This window comes from Arachis hypogaea, chromosome 14, assembly GCF_003086295.3.
Source record: "Arachis hypogaea cultivar Tifrunner chromosome 14, arahy.Tifrunner.gnm2.J5K5, whole genome shotgun sequence".
NCBI classification, from domain to species: domain Eukaryota; kingdom Viridiplantae; phylum Streptophyta; class Magnoliopsida; order Fabales; family Fabaceae; genus Arachis; species Arachis hypogaea.
The window spans coordinates 27,154,136-27,179,422 of NC_092049.1; positions in this window are offsets into that span (position 1 = coordinate 27,154,136).

The window sequence follows — 25,287 nt, forward strand, 5'->3', positions numbered from 1 at the left end:
TCAACTATCGTGAGGCATACGCCACCACATTATGGTGCTGCATCAGCACGCACCCTAGACCCTTCAATGAGGCGTCACAATACACCTCAAATGGCTCATTCGGCTCAGGTAACACTAACACAGGTGCAGTGGTCAACTTTTTCTTCAATGTCTGAAAGCTCTCCTCGCACTCAGGAGTCCAAACAAACGGAGTGTCTTTGCGAGTTAACTTTGTCAACGGCAAAGCTAATTGCGAAAAGCCTTTGATGAACCTTCGGTAATAGCCAGCTAAACCCAGAAAACTCCTTATCTCAGTTACTGTGGTTGGTTGCTTCCAATCCATCACAGCTTCTACCTTGGTTGGATCTACGGCTATTCCCTTCTTACTCACCACGTGACCCAAAAACTTCACCTCACTCTTCCAGAACTCACACTTAGACAGTTTCGCATAGAGTTTCTTCTCCTTTAAAATCTGCAACACGGTCCGCAAGTGTTCCGCATGCTCTTCTTCAGTCTTGGAGTAAATTAGTATATCGTCAATGAAGACAACCACGAATTTATCCAGAAACGGACGGAACACTCTATTCATGTAATCCATGAATACTGCAGGAGCGTTCGTCAACCCAAAGGACATTACAGTGTACTCGTAATGACCATAACGAGTCCTGAAAGCGGTCTTAGGGATATCCTCACCCCTCACCCTTATCTGGTGATAACCGGATCGCAAATCAATCTTAGAGAAAACCCCAGCTCCTTGTAACTGATCCATGAGATCATCAATCCTCGGCAATGGGTACTTATTCTTTATGGTGACCTTGTTCAGCTGCCTGTAATCCACACAGAGTTGCATACTTCCATCTTTCTTCTTTACCAGTAACACTGGAGCTCCCCACGGGGAAACACTTGGTCGGATAAAGTTCTTACCCAACAATTCCTCTAACTGAGACTTTAGCTCGGCCATCTCTAACGGTGACATCCTATAAGGAGCACTTGAGATTGGTCCCGCCCCAGGCACCAATTCAATAGCAAACTCGACCTCTCGGTTAGGTGGAAATTCCTCAATATCATCGGGAAACACTTCCGGAAACTCACACACTACCGGAATCTGATCCAACCTTTGATCATCACCCGAAACACCCGCGGTTAACAACAGGATACCCTGACATTCGGTTCCAGAACAGTTCACCATCATTGAATTCAAGTAATAATTATTCACCACAACCGGCCCTTCTGTATCCTCCGGCATAAAGTACACCGACTTGGTAGAACAATCAAGCAGGACATGGTTTTCGGATAACCAGTCCAATCCCAAGATAAGATCAAGACCGATCATCGGTAAGCAGATTAGATTATGGACAAAATCACGCTGCTTGAACCTAAACGAAACTTTCGGGCATCCTAGCCTAGTTACCATGGCTTCATGGGTAGCATTATACACTTTTAAGTCATAACCTAAGGTTATGATCTTCAACCCTAACTCATGGGCTTTCTCAAATGCAATGAATGAATGCGATGCTCCCGAATCAAATAAAGCATTTAAAGTTTGACCAGCCATTTCACAGTTACCTCGAATGAGTGTCTCGGATCCCTCTGCACCCACAGCTGAGGTGGTGAACACCCGACCAGTCTGTTGTGCTTTCCCAGCACCTTGCTTTTGCTTCTCTGGACAACTTGCAGCTTTATGCCCCGCCTTTCCACAATTGTAGCACAAACCCCATCCGGCCTTGCATGGTACTCCCGGATGGTGACTCCCATACCTAGTACAAGCTTGATCATTCTGAGGCTGCTTCCCAAACCTTTTTCCTTGGGAGTAGTTGTTGTTGGGCCTCCTAAAAGAACCTCCCCTCTTGAAAGGCGGACCTCTAGGTGCAAAGCTCTTCCCTCGGTTCTGTAAAAATGATCCTTTGTGACTTCCTTTCTCAGCGGCTGCCCTCTTCACACACTCTTCAGCAACCCTACACTTGTTCACCAACTCGGAGAAAGTTCTAATCTCCATTGGTCCCACTGAACTGAAAATATCACTCCGGAGTCCTCCTTCGTACTTAACACACTTCCATTCCTCATATTCCACCGGAGTCCCTTGACACATACGAGAGAATCTGAACAGCTCCTCAAACTTGTCAGTATACTCGGATACAGACATAGTACCCTGCTTCAGCTGCAACAATTCAAGCTCCTTGGCCGTCCTAGCAGAAGTCGGAAAGTACTTCTTATAGAATTCCTCTTGGAAGATGTCCCAGGTGATATAATCATCACGGCGTCGAATTCCTTGCCACCAATGCGATGCTTCGCCAATGAGCAAATAGGTAGCGAACTCCACACGCTGCCCTTCAGGTACCACCTGCGCTTGCAGTGCTCGTTCCATGGCTTGAAACCATGTATCGGCTTCAGTCGGACTAGTGGTTCCCTTGAACTTAGGGGGATTAACCTTCAAAAAGTTTGCCAGTGTCATCGGGCCCTGAACTCTACCTCCGTCATTACCATGGTTGTTCATCTGTTGACCAAGAGCCTCAGCAGTGGCTTGCATAGCAGCAGCCATGTTCTCCAACGCAGTCATAAAGTTCACCGGGTTATTAGGGTTAGTCTCCGGCGTACGAGCATTCGTATGTCCTCTCCCACGGCCTCTACCGCGTCCACGAGGCGCCATCTGGTTCCTATACACACCAAACAATCGATATTAAGTTGATCAGTCTCAATATCGGAAGTTTAGTGCTTCAAAGTCCCAAATGCATGCTCATGAACGTTTATGCCAACTATATCAAGTAGATATACTAACAGCACATAACACACATATAGAGAATGCACAGAAGCATAGTCAGTCCATTCCTCAGGCTCTACAGGAACGAACTGCTCTGATACCATAATGTAACACCCTACCATACAGAGTCTTATGCTTAAGTCATAAGACAGAGATGGCAAGGTATTACGACCTCTAAAACAAAAATTTAGTACGTATAGTAGTATGAATAATTGATTATAACTAGGAGCTTTTGTAGAAAAAGGGGTAAACAAAAACCGTAACTCAAACGCGCAACACTCCGATCGATAACGTAACGAGAAAAGGATAAGCTAACGCAAGATCATATATATAAAGAGTGTCAAAAACGGGAATATCAAGACTCAAAACCCGGTTGCGAAGATAACCGGTCCGAGCATAGCAATATATACATATGATAAAATAAGAAAACCCCAAAGGAAACCCAAAGGGACACAAATACAGAAAACCTATTCTCCAAAAATCCCCTCTAGAAGGAGTCGTCACAGTTTGTATTATTTAATGGAGATAAAAGTATCTAAACAAGATATATAACCCAAAACAGAGTCCCGAGAACAAAGGATCTTCGCTAATCCAGAAGTCTCCAGCATGCCTCAACGAGAAGCCTTGCGTCCTGCATCTGAAAACCACAAAATCCGCATGGGTGAGAACCAGAGGTCCCCAGCACGGTAACAGCTTCCACATATATAATACATAATAATAGAGGAAAGCCGAAGGCAATCCTAGAACTTCCTTCAGATAATATCAAAGCTTATAAACAAGCTAAACCGTAAGTGGCAACTGACTAAAGATTTTTCAGTCTAACTAATACTTCCCTTTCCAATTCCTTCAGACCTCCCAACCACCAGCAGGAGTATAATATAGCAAACACAGTTATATCAGACAAGAGATTTACAAATAGGAACAGATAAGGCATTTAGGCAATTAGCAAGTAATATGCAGTCAAATAGGCAATCTCAAACAATTCATGTAGTATGCTTATGATGCATGCCTGTCCTTAGTGGCTGATGATATCATCTGTCGGTTATAGAGCCAACCCGACAAGTCCTGGTAGCTAGCCATTGGACTGTCCCTCTGTCGTGCATCCCCAACTCGAGTTATACTCATCATAAACTTGATCATAATCATGATCCATATCCATCACCCTCACTGGTGAATATTTATCCATCACCATCACTGGTGAATATTTATGGGGGCGAGCTCATCCGGGCCTTTCACAGTGCCCGGCCACACTTACGACATTGGGTTAACAGAGCTTCGAGTCTCAACCTGGAGCACATGGTGGCTAGCCATTGCTACTACCCAGGGAAACCCTCATCTCCAATGGTGGAAGTGCCAACATTCACAATTCATTCAACAGCATATATGCATTTATACTTAGCCATAAACATGGCTCCGCCGCCACACGGCATAATCCAGCCATCCGGCTCACGGTTAAATCCATAACCAGCCAATTCATTAACAATTACGGCCATTCGGCCCATGGCATAACAAGCACTTCCACCGCCATCCTCCACATCTCACATAATCATCTTTGATCCTCATGGATCATTCATTTTTCCCTTGCTTCACTCGCAAGTTACCACATTCACTAGCCCTTTTCCTCATGCTAGGCATATCATAATGATTTAAGACATAAGTGGTGAGATTGGAGGCTTAGAAGTATGAAGTTTGGCTTTTAAAACTCAAAAATCAACTTTGGGATGAAAACAGGGCCACGCGTACGCGCACTCCACGCGCACGCGTGGATGATGCTTTCTCGAAGAACGGCGCATACGCGCCAAGTGCGCCTACGCGCGAGGGGTCATTCTGCTAAAAATTTTCTAAGTTAAAAGCTGCAAAATTCACAGATTCAACCCCCAATCTTCCGACGGTCATAACTCTCTCATTTTAAATCATTTTTCACCCGTTCTTCGAACGGCATGGACATCCCGGATCCAATTTCATTTCTAAATAGAATTGGCACAAATCAAAGATCCGTAGTCCAAGTTATGTCCCGTCAAAGTATGCCCAAAAACCATATTTTCATTCAAAACCACAAAGTGCCATTTTCAAAACAAGCCACTTTCAACTCTTTTCAAAATCAATTAAAACATGCCAATTTCATCCCTTTTCTTTGAAATCAATCAAAGTGTACCAAATTCAACAACAAGCCATCCTCAACTCATGCATTGACATTTTACCAAAATTCTCAAAACTACCTCCAACCATTTTAACACTTCTCAATCAAAAGGCCAAAGGATAAACACAATATTATGTCATACATCCTTTTCATCCCAATTTCTAACAATATCAATTTCCAATCAACCATCATTATACATAATCATCATACTCACCAACAATATGGCACCACCCATCAATTCAACCTCAATCATTCATCAAGCATATATCACAACATGCATTTTCTCACATATCACACAATCAAGGCATCAATATTCATAATCACACATATGATCTCATCATATATCTCAACCATTCCACAACATCATCAATTCAATGCCTATCTTAGGGCCTCTAGCCTAAGTATTTCCTACCACATTACATATTAGATACGGGAAACCGAAACCATACCTTAGCCGATTTCCCAAGCTCAACCGGAGCACTTCCAAACCACTTTTCCTCAAACTCTCAAGGTCTCAACACCTCCAAGAACAGATTTTATCACACAAAACCCTCTTCCAAGCTTTCCAAAATCACCAATCAAGCTCCAATATTCACATATACACAACCTAAGCCACAATCATCATACCCATACACAACATCTCAATGCCCAAACCTCATAGAACAACAAATTACACTAGGGTTGAGAATCTTACCACACCCAAGGTCCAAAGAGACAAGATTAACCTTCTCTTTCAAGAGAGTTGGGTCCTATAACATCAAAGAACCCAAAATCTCAACATTTTACCCATGAAACTCGAAAATAAGGGCTGTAATTTCGAACAGAAACACGTGGCTTACCTCAAGATTAGTTGTATGGGTTTTGTAGAGCTCTCCGCGGTGAGCGCGTGGCCGCAAACGGAGCGGCAATCGGAGCTCTAGATCAAAAGTTATGGTGGTTTGAAGATCAAGTGAGAGATAGAGGTTTGAGAGAGTGTTCTTCCCCCATTTCCTCTCTTTTTCAGCGTGTTTGGTGTTGTGTGAGGAGAGAGAGAGTGCTGAAAACTAGGGTTTTGGTTTAGTTATGTTGGGCCAAGGGCCCACTTTGGGTCCGGTTGGACCGGTTTGGCCCGTTCGGTCCAATCTTGGTCCGATTTCCATAAAATTGGTACCGAAATTCTCGTCTCAATTTCCTCTATCATATTAAGCCATAAAAATATCATTTTAGGCTTTCTAGAATAAATTCTCATTTATGGGTTAATTAGCCGTTAATTAGCCGGGCTTTACAGCTAACGGTTTCAGTTTTTGCATAAGAAAAAGATTAGTACTTACACTTTATTTTTGAAGAGTAACATTGTATTTATAAATAAAAATCGAGGTACAATTTGTAATTATATAAGTTTTCAGGTATTTTGGATAATAAATAAAGTACAGGGGTAAAAAAGGATATTTCATAAAAATTCAGGGTTACTTTTATAAATATTAAGATAAGTGAGGTTTCAAACATAATTTTGTAAATATGTTGAGTTAAAAATAAAATATTTAAGAGTTTGAGGTTTAAAACATAGATAGCAAGAGTTTAAGAATAAAAGTTTTACGAAACTAAGTTTTTAAGAACAGATATAAATATTATTTATTTACCATTTAAAATATCTTATTTTATTGTTATTATTATTTTATTAAGAATATTATATAATAAAGATATTATTAATATTATTATAAGTCAGGGAAGAGCAAACAGAGTGATTTTAAAAGTTTTAGAGAACGCAGACTCGTTTAAAATACCTTATAATTCTTTTCCATAAGCCACTTAGGAAAATGCGAGAGAATAATGCGGAGATAAATTATATTATGAAATGATAGGAAAGAAAAGAAGAAGAAAGGAAATAAAAAGAAAGAAAGAATATTAAAGAACCTCTACCACAGGAGAGCAGATGGTAGGAAAGAAAGAATGTATTAACTAAAGGGACCTCTGCCACAGGAGAGCAGAAGGCAAAGATAAAGAGAAAGTTTTAAAAGACTGTCTGCCACAGGAGAGCATATGCGATCTTGTTTGGACCTTAGTGCCAAATGTATAGTGAGGACACCCACACACTGAGAACTGTTTTCCAGATGTAAGCACATTGAAAGTCACATTGTATGCGGCCTAGCCGTAAGACTTATAAGCACACAGTATGCATCTGGAAAGACATATCTAGGACTTGTGCTCGGGTAATGTCGGGAGCGGGTAGGCAACCGACACATGAGCTCATGGCCTGCACTAGGACTAGACATGCATCATACTTGTTTGCGCGTATTTATTTGTGAGTGTGTTTTCTATGATTGTGTGTGCTTATGATTGGGTTTTGTGTTCTATAGTTGTTGAATTGGCTCGTACTTTGTTGACTGTTGTTGCTGACCAAGTGTATATAAAATGGATATAACTTTACACCCCAACCCTACTAAGAACTCCTCAGTTCTTACCCCCTATCTCCACCCCTTTCAGCTACAGGTGCGAAGGCTTAGTGCGGAACTACAAGAGCATAGAAGATTCTGTTTACAAGTTGAGTTGTTAGATTTTATTTTCCCCTCGTCATTTATTGATTTAGTTTTTAGATGGGTAGGAATTGTATTTGAGTATCTTTGAGTAAGTCTCTGTATATAATACTATGTTGATATATATAATTTTGTGATTAAATGATTTAAAGTACTGACTCTTCATTTTCTTGGTGAAAGTTTCAATTCGTATTCGTGAAGGCTCAATATTAAATAAAGATAGTATAGAATAAAAAGTTTAGAGGTAAGTAACGCCTAAACTTTTGGTACGCTCATGAGGTGCTAAAAATTAGGGTGTTACAATAAATTTCACTCATTTCAAGCCAAAAGTTATCATCAAATATAGATTTATCAATCCTACCAAACTGGTTAATTTAGACAAAACTTGTCTTGAAAGGATTAGATTTCAAAGATATTTTTTACTTCCAAGGCTGGCTTCCAATTCTTGATGTTCAGTGTCCTATTCTTTCTCAGCTGATAAATGAGTTTTATGCAAACATGGGTTTTCACAAAGAAAGAATTATTTCAACTGTAAAAGGAAAAAACATTGTTATTGATCATCTTAGTCTTAATCAAGCTCTTGGTTTCTTTGACTCTAGTGTTCAAGTATACACTTCTGGTAAATGGGACAAAGAACTCAATGTGTCCCTAACTGATGCTGTTGGAAGTATTTGTGTCAATATTCCCTTTTGTGATGGCATTATGGCATCTCATTGAGCTTTAGGTCCCTTTTATGCTCAACTTCATAGGATTGTCAATCACATAATTCTTCCTCAAAGTGGCACTTTTCAAAAAGTCTCCTTCTGTGATGCCCTCATTATTTTTGCCCTCTTATATTATATTATGATTTGTCATATGCATGAATGCGTCACTAGCTTTCGCAACACTACTCTATCCTATGCAATGTTCCTCACTAAAATCTTTGAACTTTACAATGTTAATTTCTCCAATGAAGTTTATGAAGAATGTTCTTCATTTTTTAAAAGGAGAAACTAGCCAGGAAAATCAATGAAAGTGCAAGAGGTAAAGGACAGTTAGTTGCAAGAGGGGCTAGTAGCTCGAAGGCCTCGCGATCTTCAAGCCACTCATTGACTGAGCTCATTGGTATAGTAAGAGACTTGGTTCAGGAGTTTGGAATCATGTGGAGGCACAACAAGCCTATTTAGCCAAGCAGAGGCACCAAGATGGATTGTTAAGTCTAAACTGCGGAAAACCAATGGAAAAATTGACATCCTGAAACAGTACATTAATGATCTTATTTCAAAGCACATTTTTTCTAATGATGAAGATGCTGAGGAAGATGAGTTAGCTCTCAGCCAGTTCTGATGTTTAGTGACTCTAATCATTAACTTACTATTATCTTTTATTTTTAAGATATATTTTGGATGACTGTATAACCAAACAATTTGCTTTAGTTTTCTATTCTCTGACAAGTTCTTGCAGGTTCTTCATTTGCTCTCTTGATTAAAAAAATGGGAGTAATAGGAATAGAGAGAGATATTGTTGGTTTGGTCATATTTTTTTATGTTCAAAAACTTGGTGACTAAGTTTATTAAAGTTTATGTTTTTGTTTAAGACTTAGTTTATTGACTGCAATCTCTTTATCACCATAACATATAACTATCATTGTTAGTGCTGGCTTATGTTTCTGCTACACTCTGATATTTCAGCTCAAAGACTCCATAGCACAAATTCAGGGGAAAATTATTTTTTATATGAAAAAGAAGTTTTTCTACTCTTATTAAGTTTCGTTAAAATCTCTCTATTTTAAAATGTTTGTCATTAAAGGAGAGATTGTTGAGTCTGAAAAAGATTTTACAATTTGTTGCGATGACCAACATTAGTTTAAATTGAATAATTAAATAATTATGATGTAATTGATTGTGCAATAAAGTCTTCAGATTTGGAAATGACATTAATGCTTATTTAATTTGAAAAGAATCATCAATTAATAGCAATATTTTAAGTTATTATAAAGGAGATGTGATGCTGCTAAAAGAAAGGAAAGTATCATCCTTTAAGGAGGGAATTGTAGCTGCACAAAGAAAGAAAAGCATCGTGTCTTCAATGCAAAATAATCTGCTGCAATGCCTAGCATTAGCTTGGTCTTTGGATATAAGAAGAAGAACAATTTGGAAAAACCAAAGGAGAATAATTCAGAAATCAAACATTGCACAATTGAGTGTCTTTTTTCTTCATCTTGGTTTGTACTTGATATTCAGTTTTGAGTCTTCTTAGTACTAACAAAAATGCATACGATCTTGTAAGAGAATATTTAGAAAAGCCTATGAGTGATATGTCTTAAACTAGGAAGATAACTCTACACAGTTTTAGTTTATTCAAGTCTTTGTTTGTTATGTTTTGGAGAGTTTGTATTGTCTGGGAATAGGTTTGTGAGGCATGGTGGAGTAATTCATTTGTCTAGGCGAATAACCAGTTTGGTTTGTTCATTTTTGCCCTTGTTTTGGTCTTGGCATTGGTGATTGTAATATTGAATTGTATATAGTGAAATTTTGTCATTGTTGTAGTGGAAACTAGACGTAGACCTCATCGCACTTTGAGGTTAAACTAGGATGTAAGACTCCGGATTTTTGAACATTAAAGTATGAGTTATTTGAGACTTTAAACTTTGTTTTATAGGGATTCTTCACCATATCACAGCCTCCAGCCCAATTTACACAAAATTACAGTATTCATACACCCAATTCTCGATTAAAACTTCAACATGTATATTCATTTTCATGCAACATAGCACCAACATATATCATAATATTCAATTACAACAATATCACGTATCACTTCTCAATTCATCAAAAACTCATTATTTCCACTCTTTGTTTCATTCCAAAACACATCAACCAACTCAATACTCATACTAACCATTATTCAAGCATATTAACAATCAATTCCATTCAACTTATCCTAGAAAAAATTAACCTAGGTTTTCATATAACCTTACATAATGCCTACTCAAAACTGCTACATGTACCTTAATGTCGCAATTCCAAGCTTCCAAGCTTTTCTTTCCAAAATTCCATAAAGCCAAGCTTTCAATTACTTAATCTAAACCATATTATGAAATTTGGCACAATATAAAAACTAGAGTTTTCATAAATTAATGAACCAAGAGGGTACAAGAGTTTATTACCTTTATCCATTAAAATTAGTGATGGATACCACCAAGAACATAAGCTAGAGGTCCTCTATAACATCAAAATCACCAAAAATCCTTAATAACCAAACCAAAAATGTGATTTCATCTTTGAATGAGAAACTGGGGCACTATTTAGGTAGAATGAAAAGGAGGAGACAAACTTTGCGTGGCCGCAAACGGTGTGACGATCGGAGCTCCGTAGCAAAAGTTATAGAGGTTTGAAGGTGGAGCTAGGGTTAGGTTTTCTCCTCTCTTCTCTCTTCTCCCTTCTCTCAATTTCAGCTGCCCCCTTCCAAAATGAATGGGGAATATGCTGAATTGTGTGTTGAGTGTGGGTACATGGACTTAGGTCTGGTGTGGTCTAATTTCATTTCCTTAGCCTGTTAGCCCAACTTTGGTTCAAAACCCTTAAGATAAGCATTTTAATTCGAACTCTAAATATTTTTATTTTTTCAAATTATAAATATTAATTTTCTAATCTTTTTTTTTCTCTCAATTAATTTATTTATTAGTTGTTGATTATTTATTTAGTATTTTGCGAGATTTTACAAAAGGGATTCACCTTTCACTTTGCCTATATGGAAAAACAAGAAAATTAGAGAGCATATGCCTCCCATTCAGGGTAACCAAATTAGAAAAAAAATTAAGCCAAATGATGGTGATATCATGGCTACCAGATGAACTTATGCCATACATACAAATGGAACCTACTAGCACAAAAACTATTATTTTACAAGACAAATGTGAAAGTGTTTTTGGAAATTCCAATGATCAATTTCATAAAAGGACAAGTGGAATGGAAAATTTTACAGAAATATGATAACCTTTGGTCTCTGCTTACTGTCCTTATCCTAGAAATTAAAAGTGTCATCAGATCTAGCAGTTTCAAAAGTGTGTTTACCTGAATGCAAATTTCAAATAAGATATGACACTAAAGAATATTAGATCAACTACCTTTCAGAATGAACTTCAACTAAGTTTGATACTATATGGTGTGTTATCGGATGAAAATTTAGAGAGTTGACAAAATATATCTCACTATTCTTTCGGTGGCATTTGAAAGTAAAGTTTTTGTTTTTTTGTGCATTGTCTAGGTGTTATACTCCAACCCTTCCCTCTATTGAGCCAACCTACAAAGAGAATAATCAATGCATAACAGTGTTAATTTAGTATTTTGGACTCTAAAAAGTAATGTTTTAGGCTTTCAATGAATATATATACATGAAGATTTTACCAAGGGTGAGAATAATATCACCAAGAGAGCACCAATGATGATGGAGGAGAAAACAATTAAAACTGAAAGATTTCCAACCATATATGTTTAAAGCAACTAAACAAGTATGGCAAAGGAAAATAAGGAATAGAATTATTCAATTTGCAGCTTCTACAGGTTATATCTCGTTAAATAAGGCCTCACCATTGTCATTGAATAGAATTCTATGGAATTCAGTATCCTAAACTTCATTCATTTCATGTTATTTTCTTTTCATAAACAAAATCATTTTTATCACTAATCTCCTGACTAAGATTTACAAGATAACCATAGTTTGCTTCAAGCCGGCAATCTCCGTGGGATCGACCTTTATTCACGTAAGGTATTACTTGGACGACCCAGTGCACTTGCTAGTTAGTTGTGCGGAGTTGCAAAGGTGTGATTGCAATTCCGTGCACCAAGTTTTTAGCGCCGTTGCCGGGGATTGTTCGAGTTTGGACAACTGACGGTTCATCGTGTTGCTTAGATTAGGAAAAATTTATCTTTTTTTTTTGTTTAGAGTCACTAAATTTGAGTCTTTTATTATTGTTTTTGTTTAAATTTTAAAATCCTTGTTTTTTTTTCTAGATTTTTTTTCAAAAATTTTTAATAAATAGATAAAAACCAATAAACTAATTATTGAGTCTTCTGTTTGAGTTTACTTTCATGTTTTAAGTTTGGTGTCAATTGCGTGTTTTTATTTTCCTTAAATTTTTCAAATTGTATGCTCTTTTTATTCTTCATATTTTCGAGTTTTATGTTCCTTGTTCTTTCTTGATCTTCAAGTTGTTCTTGTTTATTTTCCTTGTTTGATCTTTAGTTTTTCTTGTTTTGTGTCTTTTCTTGTTTTTCTTGTGCATTTTCGAATTATTAGTGTCCAAAGTATAAAAATTTTTAAGTTTGGTGTCCTTTGTGTTTTTATTTTCTTAAAGATTTCCAAAATTTGTTCTTGGTGTTCATTTTGATCTTCAAAGTGTTCTTGGTGTTCATCTTGACATTCAAAGTTTTTTGGTTTGTTTTATTTGTTTTGATCTAAATATTCTAAGTTTGGTGTCATTTTATTATTTTTTTATTTCCTCATTAAATTAAAAAAAATATTTTTCCTTTATTTACTCATCATTTTCGAATTCCTTAGGTTGACTTAGTCAAAATTTTTAAAATTTGGTAGTTTCTTGTTAGTCAAGTTAAAATTTTAATTTTAAAAATTTATCTTTTTAAATCTCTTTCAAAACAAATTCTTTTTCAATTTTCTTTTTATATTTTTCAAAAATCTGTATACCCCATCAGAGCCAGCAATTTTGAGCTAAACCCTCAGCTCATTATCATGGTGCAGCAAAATTACCAGTATTCTGGTCTTCCACAGGAAGAACCTACTGAGTTTCTGGCACAGTTCTTACAAATTACTAACACAATACGTGATAAGAAAGTAGATCAGGATGTCTACAGATTATTACTGTTCCCGTTTTCTGTAAAAGATCAAGCTAAGAAGTGGTTAAATAACCAACCTACAGCGAGCATAAGAACATGGAAACAGTTATTAGACAAATTTCTGAATCAATATTTCCCTCCTAAAAGGATGACACAGCTAAGGCTGGACATCCAAGGCTTTAAACAAGAGGATAATGAATCTCTTTATAATGTCTGGGAGAGGTACAGAGAGATGCTGAGGAAATGCCCCTCTGAAATGTTTTCAGAATGGGTGCAGTTAGACATCTTTTACTATGGACTTACAGAAAAGGCCGAGATGTCTCTAGACCACTCAGCTGGTGGATCTATACATATGAGAAAGACAATTGAAGAGGCTCAAGAGCTCATTGATACAGTTGCCAGAAATCAGCACCTGTACTCAAGTGGTGAGACCTCCATGAAAGAAGAGGCTGAGGTAGTATCTACTGAACTTAGTCCTCCAAAACAAATTGCTGAACTCAATCAGCAACTATTTTCTATAACAAAACAGTTAGCAAAATTTAAAGAGATGCTACAAGAAACCAAAGATGCTAACCAGATTATGGAAAAACAATTGAATCAGACAGGACAATAGTTATCTAAATAGATAACAGAAGAATGCCAAGCTGTTCATTTAAGGAGTGGGAAGACATTAAATGTCTCAACTCAAAGTAGCAAAAAGCCAAGAAAGGAACATCTGACAGAGGGTGACCAAACCACTGCCCAAAATCCCTCTGTGGACAGTAAGAGCCCAGAGAGGAATGATTCTGGCGTTCAAACGCCAGAAAAGGGTGAGAAGTTGGCGTTGAACACCCAGTGGATGGCCAATTGTGGCGTCCAAATGCCAGAAAACTGTGGCAATCTGGCGTTGAATGCCTATACAGCACCCAATTCTGGCGTTCAAACACCAATGAGATATCAGACACTTGCAAGTGCTGATAACAACCCCCTTAAGCAAGCATCTCCAACCACTTCTGTAGGAAATAAACCTGCAGCAACTAAGGTTGAAGAATATAAAGCCAAGATGCCTTATCCTCAAAAACTCCGCCAAGCGAAACAGGATAAACAATTTGCCCGCTTTGCAAACTATCTCAGGACTCTTGAAATAAAGATTCCGTTTGCAGAGGCACTTGAGCAAATACCCTCTTATGCTAAATTCATGAAAGAGATCTTAAGTCATAAGAAGGATTGGAGGGAGACTGAAAAAGTTTTTCTCACTGAAAAATATAGTGCAATCATTTTAAAAAGCTTACCAAAGAAGCTTAAATATCCCGGAAGCTTTATGATACCATGCACATTAGAGGGTGCTTGTACCAAGATAGCTTTATGTGATCTTAGGGAAAGTATCAACCTGATACCTGCATCCACTATCAGAAAGCTTGGTTTGACTGAAGAAGTCAAACCAACCCGAATATGTCTCCAATTTGTTGATGGCTCCATTAAAATTCCATCAGGTGTAATTGAGGACATGATTGTCAAGGTTGGGCCATTTGCCTTTCCCACTGACTTTGTAGTGCTAGAAATGGAGGAGCACAAGAGTGCAACTCTCATTCTATGAAGACCTTTCCTAGCAACTGGACGAACCCTCATTGACGTCCAAAAAGGGGAGGTAACCCTGAGAGTCAATGAGGATGAGTTTAAGTTGAATACTGTCAAAGCTATGCAGCATCCAGACACATCAAAAGACTGCATGAGCGCTGATATTATTGACTCCCTGGTGGAAGAGGTCAATATGACTGAGAGTCTCGAATCAGAGCTAGAGGACATTTTTAAAGATGTTCAGCCTGATCTGGAGGAACCATAGAAAATAGAAGAACCTCTAAAAACTCCTCAGGAAGAGGAGAAGCCTCCTAAACCCGAGCTCAAACCACTACCACCATCCCTGAAATATGCATTTCTGGGAGAAGATGACACTTTTCCGGTAATCATAAGCTCTGCTTTAGAGCCACAGGAAGAGAAAGCACTAATTCAGCTGCTGAGGACACACAAGACAGCTCTTGGGTGGTCCATAAGTGATCTCAAGGGCATTAGCCCAGCCAGATGCATGCACAAGATCCTATTGGAGGATGATACTAAGCCAGTGGTTCAACCACAGAGGCGGCTGAATCCAGCCATGAAGGAGGTGGTGCAGAAAGAGGTCACTAAGTTACTAGAGGCTGGGATTATTTATCCTATTTCTGATAGCCCATGGGTGAGTCCTGTCCAAGTTGTCCCCAAGAAGGGAGGTATGACAGTGGTTCATAATGAAAGGAATGAACTGGTTCCCACAAGAACAGTTACAGGGTGGCATATGTGTATTGACTATAGAAGGCTCAATACAGCCACCAGAAAGGATCATTTTCCTTTACCATTCATAGACCAGATGCTAGAGAGACTAGCAGGTCATGAATACTACTATTTTTTGGATGGATATTCAGGTTACAACCAAATTGCAGTAGATTCTCAAGACCAAGAAAAACAGCATTCACATGTCCATTTGGAGTATTTGCCTACAGAAGGATGCCATTTGGTTTGTGCAATGCACCTGCAACCTTTCAGAGGTGCATGCTCTCTATCTTCTCTGATATGGTAGAGAAATTTCTGGAAGTTTTCATGAATGACATTCTCAGTATTTGGAGACTCATTCAGCTCCTGTCTTGACCATCTAGCACTTGTTTTGAAAAGGTGCCAAGAGACTAACCTGATTTTAAACTGGGAGAAATGTCACTTTATGGTGACTGAAGAAATTGTCCTTGGGCACAGAATTTCAAACAAGGGAATAGAGGTGGATCAAGCTAAAGGTGGTAATTGAAAAAATACCACCACCTGCCAATGTTAAGGCAATCAGAAGCTTTCTGGGGCATGCAGGATTCTATAGGATGTTTATAAAGGATTTTTCAAAAATTGTAAAACCTCTGAGCAATCTGCTAGCCGCTGATAACCATTTGTCTTTGACACAGAGTGTTTGCAATCCTTTGAGACTCTGAAAGATAAGCTGATCACAGCACCAGTCATTTCTACACCAGACTGGACATTACCATTCGAACTAATGTGTGATGCCAGTGACCATGCCATTGGTGCAGTATTAGGACAGAGGCATGAAAAGCTTCTGCATGTCATTTATTATGCTAGCCGTGTTTTAAATGATGCGCAGAAAAATTACACAACCACAGAAAAGGAGTTGCTTGCAGTGGTTTATGCCATTGACAAGTTCAGATCTTATTTAGTAGGATCAAAAGTGATTGTGTACACTGACCATGCTACTCTAAAATATCTCCTCACAAAGCACTGAAAGCAGGATTCAAAACCCAGACTCATAAGATGGGTGTTGCTTCTGCAAGAGTTTGATATAGAAATAAGAGACAGAAAAGGGATAGCGAACCAAGTAGCGGATCACCTATCCCAGATAGAACCAGTAGAAGGAGCATCCCTCCCTCCTACTGAGATCTCTGAAATCTTTCCAGATGAGCAACTCTTTGCCATTCAGAAAGTACTGTGGTTTGCATACATTGCAAACTATAAAGCTGTGAGATTCATACCCAAAGAGTACAGTAAGCAGCAAACAAAAAAATTAGTTTCTGATGCAAAGTACTACTTATGGGATGAACCATATCTCTTTAAGAGATGTGCAGACGGAATAATCCATAGATGTGTGCCTAGAGAAGAGGCACAGAAGATCCTATGGCATTGCCATGGATCACAATATGGAGGACATTTCGGAGGTGAGTGAACAGCCACAAAGGTTCTCCAATGTGGCTTCTACTGGCCTACTCTCTATAGAGACTCCCGAGAGTTTGTACGTAACTGTGACAGTTGCCAGAGAGCTGGTAATCTGCCTCACGGTTATGCCATGCCTCAATGAGGGATCTTACAGATTGAGTTGTTTGATGTATGGGGTATTGATTTCATGGGGCCTTTCCCACTATCATATTCAAACACTTATATTCTGGTGGCAGTAGACTATGTATCTAAATGGGTAGAGGCAATTGCAACACCCACTAATGATACTAAGACAGTGATGAAGTTCCTCCAGAAGCATATCTTCAGCAGGTTCGGTGTCCCTAGGGTACTGATCAGTGATAGAGGCACTCATTTCTGTAATAAACAGCCTGACTCTACTCTGATTTGATATGGAATTAACCACAAAGTGGCAACTCCATATCATCCACAGACAAATGGGCAGGCTGAAGTCTCAAATAGAGAACTAAAACGAATCTTGGAACGGACTGTAAGTACCCGTAGAAGGGATTGGGCAAGAAGTCTGGATTATGCTCTATGGGCATATAGAACCGCATTCAAGACTCCTATAGGGACCTCTCCATACCAGCTTGTGTATGGAAAAGCCTGTCATCTGCCAGTGGAACTAGAACACAAGGCCTACTGGGCCCCCAGGTTCCTAAACCTTGATGCTAAGGTAGCTGGAGAGAAAAGATTACTCCAGTTGAATGAGCTGGAGGAGTTCAGACTCAATGCTTTCGAAAATGCTAAAATTTACAAGGAGAAAGCAAAAAGGTGGCATGACAGAAAGCTGTCATCTAGAGTCTTTGAGCCAGGACAGAAGGTTCTGCTGTTTAACTCTAGGCTTAGATTGTTCCCTGGGAAATTGAAATCCCGGTGGAAGGGACCATATGTGATTACAAGTGTGTTACCATATGGATATGTAGAGCTTCAGGATATTGACTCTGACAAAAAGTTCATTGTTAATGGACAGAGAGTCAAGCATTATCTTGAAGGCAATGTTGAGCAAGAATGCTCAAGACTGAGACTAGATTAAAGCTCAGTAAAGTCCAGCTATTGACATTAAAGAAACGCTTATTGGGAGGCAACCCAGTCTTATTTATCTATGTTAATTACTTTTTCATTTCATTTTCCATTGTTATTTTATATTTTCTTTAGGTTGATGATCATGTGGAGTCACAAAAATAGCTGCAGAATTAAAGTGAAATCAAAAATAGCATAAAAAACAGCACACCCTGGAGGATAGGCTTACTGGCGTTTAAACGCCAGTAAGGATAGCAGAATGGGCATTTAACGCCCATGCAGGCAGCATTCTGGGCGTTAAACGCCAGAAATGGCAGCATCTCGGGTGTTCAGAAAAATACCCAGTAAAGAAGGATTACTGGCATTTAACGCCAGCCAGGGTATCTGGCTGGGCGTTAAACGCCCAAAGAGGCAGTCAAGTGGGCGTTAAACGCCAGGATGACACAAAGGAGGTAATTTTGTTTCCAATTCGATTTTTTTTCAATTTTTCATGTTTTAATTCATAATTTTTTGCATCAAACATATTTTAAACGTTCATCTTTCAATTTCTATTTTCAAAAATTAATAATCTTTCCAATTCTTTTTAATTCTTTTTCAATTCTTTTCAATTCCTTCCAAAATGTTTTCAAAACTTACATATCTTTTCAAATTTTTTTCAACTATTTTTAATTTTTCTTGTATACATTAATAAGTTTTCAAAATTAATTGCATCATTCTTCTTCTACTCTCTTCTATCTTATTTTGCTCGAGGACGAGCAAAGCTTTTAAGTTTGGTGTGGAAAAGCTCAGCTTTTTGCTTTCCATAACCACTAATGGCACCTAAGGCCGGAGAAACCTCTAGGAAGAGGAAAGGGAAGGCAGTTGCTTCCAACTCCGAGTCATGGGAGATGGAGAGATTCATCCCAAAAGCCCATCACTAAAAAGAGGATGGAGCAAACAAGAGAGCCTGCTCATGGACCTCAACAAGAGCATGAGAAAATTTCTCATCAAGAAATCCCTGAGATGCCTTAAGGGATACACTTTCCTCCACACAACTACTGGGAGCAACTCAACACCTCTTTAGGAGAATTGAGTTCCAACATGGAGCAACTAAGAGTGGAGAACCAAGAGCACTCCATCATCCTCCATGAAATCAGAGAGGACCAAAAGGCCATGAGAGAGGAGCAACAAAGGCAAGGAAGAGACATAGAGGAGCTTGGTGCGCGAAATTGTGATCATCAAAAATGACGCCAAAGGACTTGGAGCTCTTAAACATGAATCACACTTTGTCACAATTCCGCACAACTAACCAGCAAATGCACTGGGTTGTCCAAGTAATAAACCTTACGTGAGTAAGGGTCGATCCCACGGAGACTGTCGGCTTGAAGCAAGCTATGGTCACCTTGTAAATCTCAGTCAGGCGAATTCAGATGGTGATGAAGAATTGATAATTAAAAGATGAATAAAAGATAAAATAAAGATAGAGATACTTATGTAATTCTTTGGTTGGAATTTCAGATAAGCGTATGAAGATGCTTTGTTCCTCCTGAACCTCTGCTTTCCTATTGCCTTCTTCCAATCATTCATACTCCTTTCCATGGCAAGCTTTATGTTGGGCATCACCATTGTCAATGGCTACTTCCCATCCTCTCAGTAAAAATGTTCCAAATGCGCTGTCACCGCACGGCTAATCATCTGTCGGTTCTCGATCATGTCGGAATAGGATCCATTGATCCTTTTGCGTCTGTCACACGCCCCACAATCGCGAGTTTGAAGCTCGTCACAGTCATCCCTTCCCAGATCCTACTCAGAATACCACAGACAAGGTTTAGACGTTCCAGGTCTCAGGAATGGCCGCCAATAATTCTAGCCTATACCACGAAGGTTCCAATCTTAGATTAGAAACCCAAGAGATACGCATTCAAGCCATTGCTAGTAGAACAGAGGTGGTTGTCAGGCACATGTTCATAGGTGAGAATGATGATGAGTGTCACGGATCATCACATTCATCAAGTTGAAGAACGAATGAATATCTTGAAGAAGATAGACTTGAGTTGAATAGAAAAACAATAGTACTTTGTATTAATTCATGAAGAACAGCAGAGCTCCACACCTTAATCTATGGTGTGTAGAAACTCCATCGTTGAGAATACATAAGAACAAGGTCTAGGCATGGCTGTAAGGCCAGCCCCCAAACGTGAAAAGGTCTATCAAAGTATATCAAGTGTATCAAAAGTATCAAAATACAATAGCAAAAGGTCCTATTTATAGAAATCTAGTAGCCTAGGGTTTACAGAAATAAGTAATTAATGCAGAAATCTTCTTCCGGGCCCACTTGGTGTGTGCTTGGGCTGAGCATTGAAGCTTCCATGTGTAAAGACTTTTCTTGGAGTTAAACGCCAGCTTTTGTGCCAATTTTGGAGTTAAACGCCAGAATTCTTGAGCTGACTTAGAACGCCAATTTGGGCCATCAAATCTCGGGCAAAGTATAAAGTATTATATATTGCTGGAAAGCCCAGGATGTCTACTTTCCAACGCAATTGCAAGCGCGCCAATTGGGCTTCTGTAGCTCCAGAAAATCCACTTTGAGTTCAGGGAGGTCAGAATCCAACAGCATCTGCAGTCCTTTTTTAGCCTCTGAATCAGATTTTTGCTCAGGTCCCTCAATTTCAGCCAGAAAATACCTGAAATCACAGAAAAATACACAAAGTCATAGTAAAGTCCAGAAGAGTGATTTTTATTTACAAACTAATAAAAATATAATAAAAACTAATTAAAATATACTAAAAACATACTAAAAATAATGCCAAAAAGCGTATAAATTATCCGCTCATCAGAGCTCAAGAACTCCATTGGTTCTTCAAGAGGAAGAAGAAGCCACCATCACTAAGGTGGACCCGTTCTTTAATCTCCTTGTTTATTTTCTTTTCTATTTTCAGTTTTTATGCTTTATGTTTTGACTATGTTTGTGTCTTCATTACATGATCATTAGTGTTTAGTGTCTATGTCTTAAAGCTATGAATGTTCCATGAATCTTTCACCTTTCTTAAATAAAAAATGTTTTCTGAAAAAGAAAAAGAAGTACATGAATTTCGAATTCTATCTTGAAAATAGTTTAATTATTTTAATGTGGTGGCAATACTTTTTGTTTTCTGAATGAATGCTTGAACAGTGCATATTTTTTATAGTGAAGTTTATGAATGTTAAAATTGTTGGCTCTTGAAAGAATAATGAAAAAAGAGAAATGTTATTGATAATCTGAAAAATCATAAAATTGATTCTTGAAGCAAGAAAAAGCAGTGAAAAACACAAAGCTTGCGAAAATAAATAATAATAATGGCAAAAAATAAACAAAAAGAAAGAAAAAGAAAAAGCAAGCAGAAAAAGCCAATAGCTCTTTAAACCAAAAGGCAAGGGTAAAAAAGGATCCAAGGCTTTGAGCATCAGTGGATAGGAGGGCCCAAAGGAATAAAATCCTAGCCTAAGCAGCTAAATCAAGTGTCCCTAACCATATGCTTGTGTCATGAAGGTCCAAGTGAAAAGCTTGAGACTGAGTGGTTAAAGTCGTGATCCAAAGCAAAGAGTGTGCTTAAGAACTCTGGGTACCTCTAACTGGGGACTCTAGCAAAGCTGAGTCACAATCTGAAAAGGTTCACCCAGTTATGTATCTGTGGCATTTATGTATTCGGTGGTAATACTGGAAAACAAAATGCTTAGGGTCACGGCCAAGACTCATAAAGTAGCTGTGTTCAAGAATCAACATACTAAACTAGGAGAATCAATAACACTATCTGAATTCTGAGTTCCTATGGATGCCAATCATTCTGAGCTTCAAAGGAAAAAGTGAGATGCCAAAACTGTTCAGAAGCAAAAAGCTACTAGTCCCGCACATCTAATTGGAACTAAGCTTCATTGATATTTTGAAATTTATTGTATTTTCTATTCTTTTTATCCTACTTTATTTTTAGTTGCTTGGGGACAAGAAACAATTTAAGTTTGGTATTGTGATGAGCGGATAATTTATACGCTTTTTAGCTTTGTTTTTAGGTAGTTTTTAATATGTTTTAGTTACTTTTTATTATATTTTTATTAGTTTTTATGAAAAAATCATATTTCTGAACTTTACTATGAGTTTGTGTGTTTTTCTGTAATTTCAGGTATTTTCTAGCTAAAATTGAGGGACTTGAGCAAAAATCTGATTCAGAAGCTGAGAAAGGATTGCAGATGCTGTTGGATTCTGACCCTCCTGTACTCGAAGTGTTTTTCTGGAGCTACTCGAGATTTGATGGCACAAACTAGCGTTTAAACGCCAGTCAGAGACCTTTTTTCTGGCGTAAAACGCCAGAACTGGCACCAGAATTGCAGTTAAATGCTCAAACTAGCATCCAAGCTGGCGTTTAACTCCAGAAAAGGCCTATGCACGTGTAAAGCTCAATGCTCAGCCCAAGCACACACCAAATGGGCCCCGAAAGTAGATTTCTGCATTCTCTACACTTAGTTACTCAATTTCTATAAACCTAAGTTACTTGTTTAGTATAAAAACTACTTTTAGAGATTCATTTTGGTAACTTATGACATTTTACATCTCATATTATATCTTCTACGGCATGAGTCTCTAAACCCATAGGTGGGGGTGAGGAGCTCTGTTGTGTTTCAATGGATTAATACAATTACTATTATTTTCTTTACGATCACGCTTGATTCTGTTCTAAGATACTCACTCGTACTTCAATATAAAGAATATGATGATCCGTGACACTCATCATCATTCTCAAATTTATGAACGCGTGCTTGACAACCACTCCCGTTCTATCTGAACTCAACGTAGTCATTGGGCGACAGCTTGAGTGCGTATCTCTTGGGTCTCTGATCCACGGATTTCACTTGCCTCTCCTGACAACAGAGCATTCGAATCCGTGAGATTAGAACCTTCGTGGTAGAGGCTAGAACCAATTGGCAGCATTCCTGAGATCTAAAAAGTCTAAACCTTGTCTGTGGTATTCCGAGTAGGATCTGGGATGGGATAACTATGACGAGTTTCAAACTCACGAATGTTGGGCACAGTGACAGTGTACAAAAGGATAGAGAGATTCTATTCCAACACAAGTGAGAACCGACAGATGATTAGCTGTGCGGTAGCTATGCCCGGTATTTTTCATCTGAGACGAGAGATCCGACAGTTGATTAGCTGTACAGAGGACGGATGGTAGCCATTGACAATGGTGATCCACCAACATACAGCTTTCCATGGAAGGAAGGAAGCCTTGCGTGTTTGGAGAAAAAGACAGTAGGAAAGCAGAGATTCAGATGACAGAGCATCTCTGGAACCTCAACCTGTTCCTCATTACTGAATCACAAGTATCATTCATTTCATGTTATTTTCTTTTTATAAACAAAATCATTTTTATCACTAATCTCCTGACTAAGATTTACAAGATAACTATAGTTTGCTTCAAGCCGGCAATCTCCGTGGGATCGACCCTTACTCACATAAGGTATTACATGGACGACCCAGTGCACTTGCTGGTTAGTTGTGTGGAGTTGCAAAGGTGTGATTGCAATTCCGTGCACCAGCCATATGGGTATGTAAGCTAAGTGAAACAAGGCCTCAATCACATAAGTGTATGAATACATCAAACAATGGAAATATAGAATCAAGCAAGACAAATATCACAATTTTAGAGAGAATAACACACACAAATTAAAACATTGGTTGATAAAATGCAACCAATCAAGTAGGTTCAAAATCTCACTGGTTTTGTGTGTTCGAACTCTAAAGCCATGCTCCAAAATAAAATTCTTCAAGCAAGTTCAAAAAGTTTTAATTCAAATTAGTGAAATGCTTTGAAGCAGTGTCATGAAAAAGAATTTATCACTCCAACCAAGTAGTACCTAAATACAAGCAACTAACTATTCATGCAAGTTATCTTATCTAACAAAAGAAGAAGTAAAATATTGGTGTTGAGAGAGAGAGAGAGAGAGAGAGAGAAAGAGAGAGAGAGAGAGAGAGTTGTTACCATCGGAAGTCAGTTACCGACCTCTCCACACTTAATGGTTGGCACAGTCCTCCGTGCCATCAGTGATGAGCAAAGTGGGGTTGGAATCATCACTTCTACTGTCTGGCTTGTAATGGCTCTCCATGCTGTCATGTGAAGTGTATCCTAGGGTATCGGGCTCTTCCGGAGGTGGGTGAGTACTAACAACGAGCTCCTTCAAGTAGTTGTATCAGCGCTTGTTGCGGCGCTCAATTTGCTCAATCCGCCCGGCCTTGACGATCTAACTTCTCAAAAATCTCAAGTAGAAACTGATTGGGGGGTGTTGGTGGTGCTTGTGGTGTGGTGATGAGCGGATATTTTATACGCTTTTTGGGGTTAATTTCATATAGTTTTTAGTATGTTTTAGTTAGTTTTTAGTTTATTTTTATTAGTTTCTAGGAAAAATTCATATTTCTGGACTTTACTATGAGTTTGTGTGTTTTTCTGTAATTTCAGGTAATTTCTGGTTGAAATTGAGGGAGCTGAGCAAAAATCTGATTCAGGCTGAAAAAGGACTGCTGATGCTGTTAGATCCTGGCCTCTCTGCACTCGGAATGGAATTTCTGGAGTTACAGAAGTCCAATTGACGCGCTTCCAATTGCGTTGGAAAGTAGACATCCAGGAATTTCCAGCAATATATAATAGTCCATATTTTTCTCAAGGATAGACGACGTAAACTGGCGTTCAACGCCAGTTCCATGTTACAGTCTGGCGTCTAGCGCCAGAAACACGTTACAAGTTGGAGTTCAACGCCAGAAACAGGTTACAGCCTGCTGTTGAACGCCCAAAACAGCCCAGACACGTGAGAAGCTTTAGTCTCAGGCCCAGCACACACCAAGTGGGCCCCAGAAGTAGATTTTTGCACTATCTATCATAGTTTACTCATTTTCTGTAAACCTAGGTTACTAGTTTAGTATTTAAACAACTTTTAGAGATTTATTTTGTATCTCATGACATTTTTAGATCTGAATTTTGTACTCTTTGACAGCATGAGTTTCTAAACTCCATTGTTGGGGGTGAGGAGCTCTGTTGTGTCTCGATGAATTAATGCAAGTGTTTCTGTTTTCTATTCAAACATGCGTGTTCCTATCTAAGATATCAATTCGCACTTCAACATGAATGTGATGAACGTGACAATCATCATTATTCCCCCATGAACGCGTGCCTGACAACCACTCCCGTTCACCGTAGAATGAATGAATATCTCTTGGATCTTTTAATCAGAATCTTCGTGGTATAAGCTAGATTGATGGCAGCATTCAAGAGAATCCGGAAAGTCTAAACTTTGTCT